Source organism: Ambystoma mexicanum, chromosome 3q (genome assembly GCF_040938575.1).
Source record: "Ambystoma mexicanum isolate Mex_15411 chromosome 3q, UKY_AmexF1_1, whole genome shotgun sequence".
NCBI classification, from domain to species: domain Eukaryota; kingdom Metazoa; phylum Chordata; class Amphibia; order Caudata; family Ambystomatidae; genus Ambystoma; species Ambystoma mexicanum.
The window spans coordinates 925,907,721-925,921,405 of record NC_090926.1 but is presented as its reverse complement, the minus strand read 5'-3'; the positions used below and the strand labels follow the sequence as shown (position 1 = coordinate 925,921,405).

The following is a 13,685-nucleotide window of genomic DNA, read 5'->3' as shown; positions in this document are numbered from 1 at the left end:
CCCCCCCCAGTGCACATGTGAACACAGTCCGGAAACAAGAACATCTTGAGCAACTAAACAATGTCTTCCCGAAGAGCACCCCAGTGCCGCCCCCCCTCGATGGCACCTCACATTTCAAAGCTTTTATTCCTTGGATATAGTCTTAGAGAAGGGGTTGAGATTGCAACCCAGCCTGCGGCCCAACCGGCGACCCCCGCTCCACAGAAGGTTCAGAACCCCCTCTCCCCGGGCGACTAAGAAGGTATGCCGTGTATGCATCCCACATTCGACTGTCATCTCGGCAGCTCCCCCGCATCACATCCCATCTCGTTTCCATATCATTACAGTATAGTATATCCTTTGACCAATGGGCAATTGTCGGACCTCGCCTACTACCCCACTCCATAGCTACCCGCCTCTTTGCCAAGATTAGAAGGAGATTTACCAATTTCCTAGTATCTTTAGGTACCTGCCCCGTATACCCCAGTAGGGCAATCACTGGATCAGGGACCAGCCGTTGCCGCACAATATCCCCGATCACCACAAACACCTCTTGCCAAAACGGCACCAGCACCCTACATTCCCACGCCACATGAAGGAAACCTGCCTTCTCATGTCCGCATCTGAGACAAGCCCCGGACCTTTGAGGAAAAAATGGCATTTAACTGAGCCGGTGAATAATAGCATTGATGTAAAAACTTAAATTGAATCAGTTTGAAGTTCGAATTGACCGCCCCCTTCCTGGTCATTTCACAACAATAATCCCACATGTCTGCAGAGATATCTTTTCCTAATGCTATCTCCCACGACTCTTTGGGCGATCTCCCACCCACTAGCCTAGCCTTCAAAGCCAACCTGTACAGCCCAGAGAGCACCCGCCGTCCGATACCCCCCCCAGCACTCCATCAAGCATGTCATCCGTTGCCAGCGATTCCGGGAAAGAGGGGAACATCCGGTGCAATGTTGCCCTCAGTCTATAGTATAAAAACACATCCAGTGCTGACAGGCCCCCCTTCTCCCTCAACTGACCCAGCGAAAGGAACTTCCCACCCGGGAACAGGTCACCAAACCGACTAACACCCAACCGTTTCATAGTGGCCACGTAATGCACTTCACTAGTCAGTGGGATTCCAGGGATAAATATTGGCGGAATATCCAGCGAATAAAGTACACTCCCGGTGGGCGCATGTCGCAAAGTAGACCACGCCCAACAGGTAAGCTCCACCAGATTCACAGGAGATCTAGCCCAGCTCGGAGCAGTTAGAATAACCGACCGTAGCAGCGCAGGCGATGCAATTGACCTTTCTATCTCGACATGCCTATGCTCCGCCGCCATCCCGCACCAGTACTGGAGATAGCTTGCCTGCGCTACTATATAATATAACTCAAAATCGGGAAGTGCCAAACCCCCCTCCAGAACTGGAGCCATAAGCCGCTCCAGGGAGACCTGCACTTTTTTCCCAGCCCATATGAAACTCGTGATCGATGAACGAAGATCCCGAAAAAAAATTTGAGGGACTTTTATAGGCACATTAAGAAACACATATAAGAGTTTGGGAAGGACAGACATCTTGACCACTGAGATCCTCCCGTATATATTAAGAGGAAGTAGAGCCCAGCCCTGCATCGCTCTTTTAACCGAGTTCAGAGCTTCTACGTAATTCGCCTCATACACCGTTTCTACACTCCTCGCAACAGTCACCCCTAAATAACGCGTACTCTCCAGATCCTACTGAAATCCCCACTCGTCCTGAAACTGAGATACCCCACCAGTCAATGGGAAGATAACTGACTTGCTAACATTAAATTAAGCCCCGAAAGGTCACCATAGCGCTGGAGGTCCCGCATAACCGGGTCCAAGTTAATTTCAGGATGACGAATGAACAGGACCATATCATCCGCATATAATGATATTATTACTTTATGGGTGTGCAGCTGAATTCCCCGGTGCAAGTGAAACTCCCGAACCCATTCAGCCCACGGCTCTATCGCCAAGGCAAAAAGCAGGGGGGACAACGGGCAACCTTGCCGCGTCCCTCTTTCAAGTGGCACCACTCCTGTGGTCTGCCCATTGACCTGCAGCCTAGCCACTGGATCGAGCGAAACCAAGGAGACAAAGAAATTGCCCAAGCCCAACCTACGTAAAACCGTAAACAAAAACGGCCATTCCACGGAGTCAAAAGCTTTAGCGGCGTCCAAAAGGACTGCCACTGCCGGGTCCCGCGATGGCAACGCTGGCATCAAACCAAACATCCTCCGCAGCCCAAATGAGGTCGAACGCCCCGGGACAAATCCAGCTTGATCGGCTCTCACCAAGGTAGGCATCAGCGGCGCCAGCCGTCTCGCCACAACCTTCGCCAAAATCTTATTATCGAGATTAATAAGCGAGATCGGCCGGTAGGACGAGCAGTCGTCCCCCGGCTTACCCGGCTTCAACAGCACCACCACTACAGCCTCTCTAAGGGAGGCAGGCAAACGGCCCGAAGACGCCGCCTCTTGGTACATCGAAGCAGATATGGCGCCAATCTGTCCGCATAACACTTATAAAAGTCGGCGGTAAAGCCGTCAGGCCCCGGAGACTTCCCCTTTGGCAATGACCTAATAGCCTCCAATATCTCCTCCAGAGTCACTGGCCTATTCAACCAGCCCCTCTGTTCCTCCGAGCACCAATACAGCCCCACCTCATCGAGAAACGCCTCTATATCTGCCTGTGCAGCTGTTAAGCGGGACGAATATAACTTACCATAGAATTCCTGGAACTCACGAAGTATCCTTTTATCCTCATAATGAACCACACCCCCTCCATCTGTGATCGACGTCACTCTGTTCTCCCGACTACCCAGCCGAATAAGTTGTGCGAGCGACCGCCCTGGGGCCTGTCCCTCCCCAAATTGCAGAGGAGCCACCCTATCCCACATAAACTTAACCTCTCGCTGAGCCAGAGTATGGAATTCCTGGAGCTTCTGCTTAATACCTCCCCTTTGAGCCGCATTCGGAACAGGTGCTCCTTCCTGTAGAGTCCTTATTTCGTCCTCCGTGACCGCCAGATCTTTCCGGAGCCTCTTTAATATCCCCAGTTCTTTAGCAATACATTCACCTCTGATCACACACTTAAACCCTTCCCACAGGGTACCCACCGACGACACTGACCCCTCATTGGCATCAAAGTACGCCTCAATAGCCTTCGACAATTCCTCTTTAAAGACCGCATCCGTAAGCGCCTCACTTTTAAACCGCCAGGGTGGCCTCTCCCTATCTCTGCCTTCAATACGAATGGACAACAGAACAGGAGCGTGATCCGACAAAGTGCGGGCCAGAATACCGACCCCCACAGATCGACCAATAATTGCGCGGGACACTAGGAAGTAATCCAACCTGGCAGCCGAACCATGCGTGGCTGAATAGTGCGTGAACTGACACGCCTTAGGATTTCTCACCCTCCAAATGTCTTCCATATCCCACACTGGGAGCATGCCCTGAACTCTGGAGGAAGCCCTACCCCCAGGACGAACCGCCACGCCGGTTCTGTCTAACGAGGCATCCAGGACTAAGTTAAAATCTCCTGCCCAGATAATTTCCCCATCAGGTAATGCCCCTAGTTGCTTCTCCACCCAATCGAGGGACTCCAACGTATCATAATTAGGACCATAATAGCTTATCAATGTGTACAATTTCCCCTGGACTACCCCCAGAATCACTAATGCCCTACCCGCTTGGTCTTTCACAACCGTAACCAAACAAAAACCCACCGACTTATGTACCAAAATACACCCCCCCCCTAGAGTAAGAAGAATAGGAAGAATAATATAGGTGACAACCCCAGCTCTTGCCAAACTTAGACTCAGTGGCCGTGGTCAAGTGGGTTTCTTGAAGAAAAGCCACCCCCACCTTATGGTGCTCCAAGTAGTGTAAGACCTTCTGACACTTAGGCCAATTATTCAAGCCCCTGACATTCCAAGTTATACAATTCAGTGTCGCCATTTGGGAATATTAGAGCACTTTTAGTCCATCCACGCTCAAAGTCAAGGATTTCCAGCCCGCACATGTGCACCATCAAACCCCTCAACACTCCCCTTCCACCCCCCCACACTACCAGCAACCCCCCAACCTGCCGGTGATTGCGTTCCCTACCCAACCCCTTCCCCCCATTACTCCAACCCACAACACACAATCCCCACCCACCCTGCCGGAAACCCCAACAGTCCAGCATCTCTACCTCCCGCAAACAGAACACACACAGCTTTCACGCAAGGGACAGCTAGGAGCCCGACCTCCCTTACACCCCACCAGGATAGTCGTCTCCATGCTCAGCGGCAGCCCCTTTTACCCCATATGACTACCACAACAAGAAAGTTTACTCTGCCTGCGCCCATTCAATCAACCTGTACCCGCGACCCAGGAGATCGTGGCAGCATATCAAGAAAGGAAGAAGCCTCCTCCGGGGTTTGAAAAAACATCGACTTGCCATCATGTACCACACGCAACTTAGCCGGGAACAGCATTGCGTATTTCATGCCCCTATCCCTCATCCTCTTCTTGACATCCAAAAAAGTTTTCCTGGCCGCCTGCACCTTATCTGAAAAGTCCGGGAACAGTTTAATGGTATCCCCTTTATAGGACAGGGTACCCTTCTCCCTGGTCTTCTTGAGTGCCATGTCCCTATACCGATAGTTCAGTAACCGGGCAATCAACGGACGAGGCGGGGCCCCTCGAATCGGCCTCCGACCGCCTGGGATCCTATGAGCCCTTTCAACCACGCAGATTGGAGAGAAGCCCTCCGTGCCCAATGTTTCCCGAATTATGTCCTCCACCAGCAGTTCCATGTTACTCTGGTTCGCCGACTCCGACAGGCCCACAATACGAATGTTATTGCGGCGAGCCCTCGACTCCAAATACTCCTGCTTCTCTCTTTTAAGGCTCTCCTGACCTCCGGGATTTCACCTGCCACTGAGGCCGCCGTCCCCTCTACGGCCACCAGGCGGCCCTCCGCCTCATCCAGGCTCTCCCCATGCCTGTCCAGACGGACCTGCATATGGTCCACCTTACATGTTAGAGTGTCTAATTTACCATCTAAGGACTGGATTCCTGATTGTAGCTGCGTGAACATGTCTTTAATATCCTGAAAGGCAGCCACCGGGTCCGGCCCCGGCTCCGCGGCATGCAACACCGCATTGTCAGACATCACAGCAGAGTCTTTAGACCGAGTGGGCACTTAAAATTCAGCTTAGACTGATTTTTACCCCCTTTCCGCGCCAAGCCAACACTGCCATTACAGCCGCGTCCCCACGCTTCCTGGGGCATCTGAATCACACCCACACCCCCTCGCCACCCTGGGACAACAGGGTCGGGCCATCACACCTGGCCCCAGGGGAAAGAGGCCACAAAACGGGAAGGAGAGAGAAGAAAAAAGAAAAGGAATATCAGATTATGTCCTCCGGAGAGGTAACCAGCAAGGGTCCTTGAAGAAATCAGAGGCAGCCAAGTCTATAATGCCACAGGCAAGTAACACGTATAACCCCCACCATCCAGCTCACCGGCACCTTCCAGGGATATCTTGCCCGTGACTGGGCCGCCAGAGGGCCAAGGCACCACCCAGCGCAGGCCGACAGGCCGCCAGCGCCCCCCCGCAGCCCACAGCCGTAGAGTGGGTCCGCCCGCGCTGATGTCAGTGTAAGCGGCGGAGGCTCCTCCAATCCAGCCCCCAGGCCACAACGCACTCGGCAGTCCTATGCGTCGCAGCAGTCCAACCCGGGGCACCCAGACACCGAGGGCCCCCGCCGCCGCCCAGCGGAAAAGGCCACCAGCGCACTTCCGATCCACCCGGCGCCGCTACATGTAGCTCTGGGAACCGGCTCCTCCCCCATTAGCTCTGACGAAGGGCACGCGGCTCAGCTGCAGCCCTCACCCGCTTGGTCCCCACGGCCAAGGCAGCGTCGCCTCCGCGGTCCCCACCAGCTCCGTTAGTCAGCGGGGAACAACCGGGGGCCGCAGCCACCCAGCCGCAGCACCACCTTCACAATGCCTCGCCGCTCCCGCAATCCGGCGGGCTACAACTCCAAGGCTCCGCACCAGCAAGGACCAAGGAGTCGCCGCCCTCTCCAGCCACCACACAAGCGGGTTTGCAGAGTTTTGCCCATTTTGTATATTGTTGGCAATATTTCCAGCTATGATATTGAAGGTGGTCATTCCCCAATGCAAATCCCAAACTCAGAATAAATGGACACACCCAGTAGGGAATGAGACCAGGAGAAAGATTGCAAGTTAAACAAAGGTTTTATCAGGAAAGAACAATAGAGGGGCAAAAGTTTGTGCAGGCAATAGCAATAATTTCTAAAGGTGGGGGTCGAAGGAGCAGGAGCAGGAGCAGGTTTGAGGAGTACACAAGTTAAGATTCGCCCCAGTCACACGCAGGGCAATGAGCTCAGAGGAAGAGAAAGAATATTGTCTCTACTTGCAACAATTCGCACCTGGGCTTCCGTGAGAAAAGAGCGAGTGCAGCGCAGACAGGGGAGCAGGAGGTGGGGGTGCCACGGCTGGCTGTGCGTGTGCTGGATGAGGGGAGAGAAGGCTTATTAGAGATCATTGTGCGGCCTAGTACAAAGATGGAGTCTGATGCAGCACAAAATGGAGTCTTAGTGTATCGTCCCATGGCTTCCTTCCACTGTTGTCAGGGAAAGACAAGGGGGACATCTCCCCACGATGGGATGAGCAAATAGAATTTGTTTCATGCGGAATGTACAGGGGGGGCAAGAAGACCCTTCCTCCCTTACATTCCTCCCTTTCATTACTCCTAAAGTAACAAATAACCTTGGTTGTTAGTGCACCTACGTTCTGCCTCCATCACTGCTTCATCCCAGGCTGGTGTTCCCTTTATTGGCATCCAAGCCCTGCACACAGACCTCAGGCTTTGACCTCTTCTAGCATATTCATCAGGAGAACATGTCATATAGATGCACCCACCAACCCCCTCTAAATCCACCCACACCTCCTTATACCATTCCAGCTCATGGTGCTCTTTGATAGTTGTATGCCACAAATTATTCACTCTGTCCCCTGTATTGTTCACTGCTGTCATGCAGTATTTGGGCTCCTGATTGTCCCCTGTTTGCACTTATATGTCTTTCACATCATGAGGCACCTTTGTTGGGCAGCCCATTGTCACCATTATCATTGCACTACTAGGCATGGATTTTGCACAGCATCAAACCCCTACCTAGCACACACAAAAAATTAGCAGCAAAAATACTATGATGGGTACCACTAACATAACTGCAGTCCCGAACCAGGATGGTACCCAATCAAAAACCGTGTCGAACCAGTCACTTGGCTGCACACCACCTTCCTTCTTCATTCTTTCTCCGTGGTTGTGCACTGCAGTTACCACGTGCGATAATGTCCCGTTGTCAGCATCTGCAGAAGGTACGAATGTGCAACATGCACTCACGATTTTTCAGAAAACACTGCCTTCCATTGCCGTGAGAAGGTCCTGCACATAACAATTCTGCATGGTCCTCAACCTCAGGGGTCTGAGTTCCACCTTGATGACGTTGAACCCTTATTCAGTGTCGTTGGCTAAATGGATCCGCCCCCAACTGACTATTTGCAACCACTTGGCATTTGCTCGTGCCTGGATACTTGGTATGAGTGATGCAAAAAATGTCTCTGCAGAATTGCACAGCTTGAAGTGGTCAGGTCTGTGCCAAAAGTTTGGAAGAGTCTTGTTAGGGTTGGCTCTTATACTTGCATGTGTGCTGAGCCAGGATTGATGTCACCATCAGAATGTAGGCTGTGAGTCTGGAGTGTGAGATTAGAATGTTTGGGGTTGAATGGGTTCTAACCCAGGCAGTTAGATTATGTGAGCCTGGGTGGTGGGAGCCAGTCGGCTCCTGTCCCTTTCCTCTTTATCTCCTAATGACTTGTTGACATCTGATCCTTGTAACAGAAGGACCTTAATAAAGTAACCACTATGCGTACCTGGCCTGTGTATCCTGAGTGTCCCTTGGAGTGAACCCTATGACCAAGAGCCGGTCATAACAATTGGCGACGAGGATGGTCCAAGGTATGGTGAAGGAGGACCTTGGAGTGGACACCAAGTGAAGCAAAAGGAGATGCAGGTACCTGTGTGATGTCATGTGAGAGAGGAGAAGAGACTCTGCTGCGGGGGGTGCAGGCAAGAGGACAAGTGAATGAAAGGAGAGAGGGAGAGCCCACTGCCCCCCATAGACTGTTTGCGCCCACCACCCAGGGCTGTTTGAGCCAGTCCACCAGGCTGGAAGGGACAGCCTGTCAGAGGAGACTCCTGGGAAGAAGGTAGAGTGCCCTGTTTGAGGCCAGGAGTCATTAGAGGCTGTCCAAGAGTCTGGAGAAATGGAAAACACCCAGGGCTGTTTGAGCCAGTCCACCCAGGGCTGGAAGGGACAGCCTGTCAGAGGAGACCCCTGGGAAGAAGGTAGAGTGCCCTCTTTGAGGCCAGGAGTCATTAGAGGCTGTCCAAGAGTCTGGAGAAATGGAAATTACCCAGGGCTGGAAGGGACAGCCTGTCAGAGGAGACCCCTGGGAAGAAGGGAGAGTGCCCTGTTTGAGGCCAAGAGTCATTAGAGGCTGTCCAAGAGTCTGGAGAAATGGAAAGCACCCAGGGCTGTTTGAGTCAGCCACCAAGTACTGCTTTAGTCAGCCCCCAGGGCTGTTGCAGGCGACCACCCAGGGGTGTCAGAAGCATCCTGCCCCATGGAGCCTGGGGCAAGGATGGCCTGTTGGAGTCTGCCAGGAACAGGCTCCCTGGTACATGAGGAGACATTGGCAGGGTTGCATGAGGCTGCCCAAGTGTGCCACCATTTCCTGAGTGACTATGCCAGCATTATTTAAAAAGGGGAAGTGTAATTTCCATGCCAAGTAAGCGTAATTGTGCCTTTTATGCACCTGGAGGCTAAAGGTTTTAATGAGAATAGACGCTATGCTGATTTGGTCTGAGGTGGGGACCATGCAATGAGAAAATGGTTACTGTTTGGGTTTGGGTATGATAGTAGTTTTTGGGGATGATTAGTTTATGCTTGCAGAAGAAATTTTGGAGTTTCATTTAAAAGTAAAATGTCATAATGGATTGAGCAACGATGTGGCAAGCAGTGACTGAAGAGTACTGTTGTGCATTAGTAGTGAATTACCATGAGAAGTATTAGTGAGAATGATGTTGCACTTAGAATAAGAGATGCATTTTATTTTAGATGTAACCATTTTGAGGCATTGCAGGTTGGTTTTAGAGTTGGCCCCAGTTGGCAACATGGACGTTTAGGTCTCATTTAAAGTTGGTTTCCACATTTGTGTTGTGACAGGGGTTGTGTGTGAATGGCACATATGAGGTTGATTGAGGTGGACAATCAAAGGGTGTTGATCCTATTATGCTTAGTATAACGTTTTGAGGCATTTTAGCATATTAGGTTACCTGTTTAATGGCGACATGGACTTTTAGAAAATGTGACTTGGATGTACTATGTTTCAATGTTCTGATCATCCTAAGACTATGTTTTGCTTGTGTGTGTGTGGTGTGAGATTTGTGATCTTAAAGCACAATAAGAGTGATGTTGGTCATTAATGGTTACCACAATCTTTGAGTCATTTCAGCATTTAGAGTTGCCCATGCTTTGGCAACATGGACTTTTAGGAAATGAGATCTGCAATTTATAATGTGATTATTGATATGTCATTGCAATGCTTACTATAACCATTTTTGAGGCATTGTAGGCGTGATGTTCTGTTTGTGCGTGTATGGATGTGCAACCCATGATGACTGCCAGAGTGACTGCAGCGCTCCTTAGCAGTTAACATTCTATGCCGGGGTTGTCTGTATTTTGAACATCCTGTGTTTGTGTGTGTGTTGTAGCAGTATGTGAATGTTTTAGTGTTGGTGCATGACCAGTGTTGGGTTTTGAAATCTTTTTTATTGTTTTTTGGAATATGTTTTAATTGATGTACATGACCAGGGTTGGTCAGGGGACTCTGCGGAGTTGGAGGTGTTTGGTGTTTTGAGGCCCTGTGGGGTTAGTGATGTTACTAGTGGTAGGCTAGTATAGAACCTAGTTGGAACTTTGATTAATTGGTTAGTGACTCTGAGGGGTCCAGAGGTACCTAGTAGGAGACTAGTACCATAAGCGTTGCAAAGCTGTGTTTTTGTGATGATTGGTGGCTCTGAGGAGTTCACATGAAACCTAGTGAAGCTTTTATGTTGTTTTGGATTGTGGCTCTGCGGAGCAGTCCAGAGGCATCTAGCAGGGGACTAGTGCCTGAAGCTGTGTGAAGCTTCTATGTTGTTTTTGAAGGTGTCTAGCTCTGCGGAGTTTACTTGAAGCTGTGTGAAGCTTTGATGTTTCTGGTGACCCTGGAGTTGTTAAGGTCCAGGGATTGCTTGGAATTCTGGAGATGCAAGTTACATTGCATTTAGTGTTTTCTTTTAACTTTAGGTGACTTTTGGAATTGTTCTTGAGTCCGCTCTTGATTAATTTCAGAAGCCTGGCAACGTTTCATCTGCAGCTGTGTTCATTTTGGGGTGTTTATTTGGTTTTGAAGGGCTCATTTGTCTGGCCAACATTTGTAGCGTTATGCTGGTGGTGGTTGTTTAGTGACAGCTGGTTGCGTTTCTTTATTGGTGTGATGAGGTGAGTGACTGGTGATTAGGTGTGTCTGTGTTGCTTGAATTTTGGAATGGATTTGACAGCGGCATGAGTTGTGACTGTGGTTTCTTGGTGACCCAGGTAGATTGTTCGGTTGTTCGTAAGTATCTTGCGCAGTTATGACAGTACCTGGTTTTTCCCGGTTTTGGGAGTTAGTACTCGGAAGTGGCAGTCCGAGGTTCCTTTGTGGCAGAGAGGAACGGAAGGAGCTTTGTGTTTGGTTGGTCTTGGTAGTGTTGTGGTTTGTTTGCCGAGGTGGGCAGTTAGTGCTCGAAAGTGGCAATTCGAGGTTCCTTTGTGGCAGGCGGGAACGGAAGGCGATTTGTGATGTTTTGATTGGTTAGGAATGTTAGTTGTGGCGGCTGGGACTGTCATAGGATGTTAGTTGCGCCTGTTTGTTCAATCTCTGGGGTTAGCGGAACTCTGCTGAGAGTGAGGTGTGTCTTGCTGTTGTGAAAGTGTGTGTTGTTCTTTATGCAAGAGGAGGAGGTGTTAGGGTTGCTTTCTCTAAGTGTGTGTTTGAGGTGTGTTTGTTTGTTGTAGGAAATGAGGTGTTAGGGTTGGCTCTTATACTTGCATGTGTGCTGAGCCAGGATTGATGTCACCATCAGAATGTAGGCTGTGAGTCTGGAGTGTGAGATTAGAATGTTTGGGGTTGAATGGGTTCTAACCCAGGCAGTTAGATTATGTGAGCCTGGGTGGTGGGAGCCAGTGGGCTCCTGTCCCTTTTTTCTTTATCTCCTAATGACTTGTTGACATCTGATCCTTGTAACAGAAGGACCTTAATAAAGTAACCACTATGCGTACCTGGCCTGTGTATCCTGAGTGTCCCTTGGAGTGAACCCTATGACCAAGAGCCGGTCATAACAAGTCTTTAGAGAGGTTGTTTGATGCCCTTCATTTGTGTGACACTCTGTCTTGCAGCTTATCCTCTGACAGCACATCGTAGGTGGGGGGGTTCTTTGGTTGTTGACTGGGGTGCTGGAGGCATTCTGGCAGGCACCCTCTCCCCCTGGACATGACTCTCCGGAATCACCATCAGGGCCGAATGCAGCGTGGCCAGGGCACAAGTACCTCTCCATGATGGTGGGAGGTGCAAGTACGTCTGTTTGCCGCATACCCAATAATTGGCCATTAAAGCAGCTGTTCCTTTCTTCATGTCGGGGAGGATAGGTATTTTGTTGCAATTTTTGTTTGATCCCATGGGCACCTTCCCATCTCCGTGGAAGCAGAGTTCGTATTGCACCTCACGTTGGATCTTGATTGGTTTTTCAAGGGCTGTTACCCATGTCAGTTTGGCAGTGTGCTGAGACCAGACCTGAGTGCATGTTTTTTTGACCTATTGGTATTTTTTTTCTGACAGTCCTCGTAGTGCTTCCGCCTTACACATCACTGTGTCCTCTTGCCATTTGTTTTCCGCAAACATTGTCCCTTTTTATAACAAAACATTGTTTTTTTACATACAGTACTCCTTGAGGCTTGCTGTGGCTGGTTTTCTCGTTCTGGATCAGTTGTAACGCTACTGAGTGTGCCTGAAAGGTACTTCGAATTCTACAAAGTGCAAGAAGAATGAGACGCTGGGCATCCGCTATGGGAGTTTCCTGGGGTATTAGAATCTTAGGTGTTCCTGATGCATGAGGTATCAGGGAACACGGATAGCAACTCTCATTAGTTGCTTGTTTATCCATTGTGCTCATGTCATGATCTGGGTGACAGAGGCCTTCCACTGCATCCAACCCCAGGCCATGGTATGCATCATACCTTTTCTGTTCCGCCCCCCTTTTCCTTCTATAACTCCCCCCCAGACCATTATGTAGCTTTAGAATTCTTTGATAACGATTAGGAAAAATGCCTACGTTCATCTTTTCATTTTGACCATGATTATGTTGCCAATACTGCATGGTAAGATGTGTGCGTGGGGTGGGTGTTTGAGTCTTAAAGTGCATGTAGCCATCAGTCGAGGTAGGTACAATTACAGCATTAATACATCAGACATTATATCATCTCCATTGTAAGCATTAAGTACATGTTCATCATTATTCATCATTGAGTATTCCACCTGTGCAGCTTTCCTTGTGTGATTTTTGTGCAGAGAGGTAAGCTTAGTGGAGACATTGTGGGCCCATATCAATTTCAACCCATCCCCATACCAAGTGGGTTCCTCCTGGCATTATATTTCGGCTCTTATTTGTTGTTCCGAAGTCCCAGTCCCTGCGATTATTCTTCCTTATTTGATGGGATGGTTGTGTCCATTTGAAAAGGTGAGCCAAGACACACATGTATTGGCACCAAAGGCAAAATCAAAATGAGCAATGGTATGTATGACACTAAATAAGTCATTTTGCGGAATGCAGAACGAATGAGGCTATTTTTGCTGCTTGGCCTTGAAGTAGGAGTCCCTTCTCACACCAGGCTTAAGTGCAAACACACTGCTAAGCGAAGTTATGTTATCTCAATTATTTTCAAATTGATACAAACAGCAGATGAATCTGTTCCGTTTATTTGTCTTTATATTTTATATACATGTACACTCATACACAGAACGGCAGGTGCTTGTTCCCAACAGGACTTCGTCTGCAAAGAAACACACAGTTTATAAGTGAAGTGAATGAACGCACACTTGATTAAGATATTTTTCTTACACCAGTAGCCATTATTAGCTGCAATAAAGTATTAACTCTTAGAATGCTACTTTGAAATAATACTTGTAGGCCCCTCACTGAACAAAGTATGATGTTACTGCTGGATAAATTAGCTCAAAGAGATCCCAGTTTTGGGCAGGGAGGGGCAGGTAGTGGGTTGAAATAGCCTTATGGATTAGCATGGCCAGGGACAGTAAATGGGTGGATAAATAACCAAAGAACACCCACAGACTGAGTGCCCTTACTCGTGTGTCAAGCCTATCCTATCTTCACTTCCCATGACAATAGTTTCAGCTGACAGGCAGTGCGTTCAGTGACCTTTTTTAGCCCAAACTAAAAATGAATAAGAGGAAATGCACACAAGTACATGCGTCCAGGATTCATGGGTTTGCATGCACGT

General features: G+C 49.4%; 1 protein-coding gene across 1 annotated transcript in view; it reads left to right on the top strand.

The window, feature by feature from the left end:
• The window catches only part of LOC138583119 (ATP-binding cassette sub-family A member 9-like), a 2,601,648-nt gene that overhangs the window by 1,099,348 nt on the left and 1,488,615 nt on the right, over window positions 1-13,685 (top strand). The gene's annotated exons all lie outside the window — the stretch shown is intronic.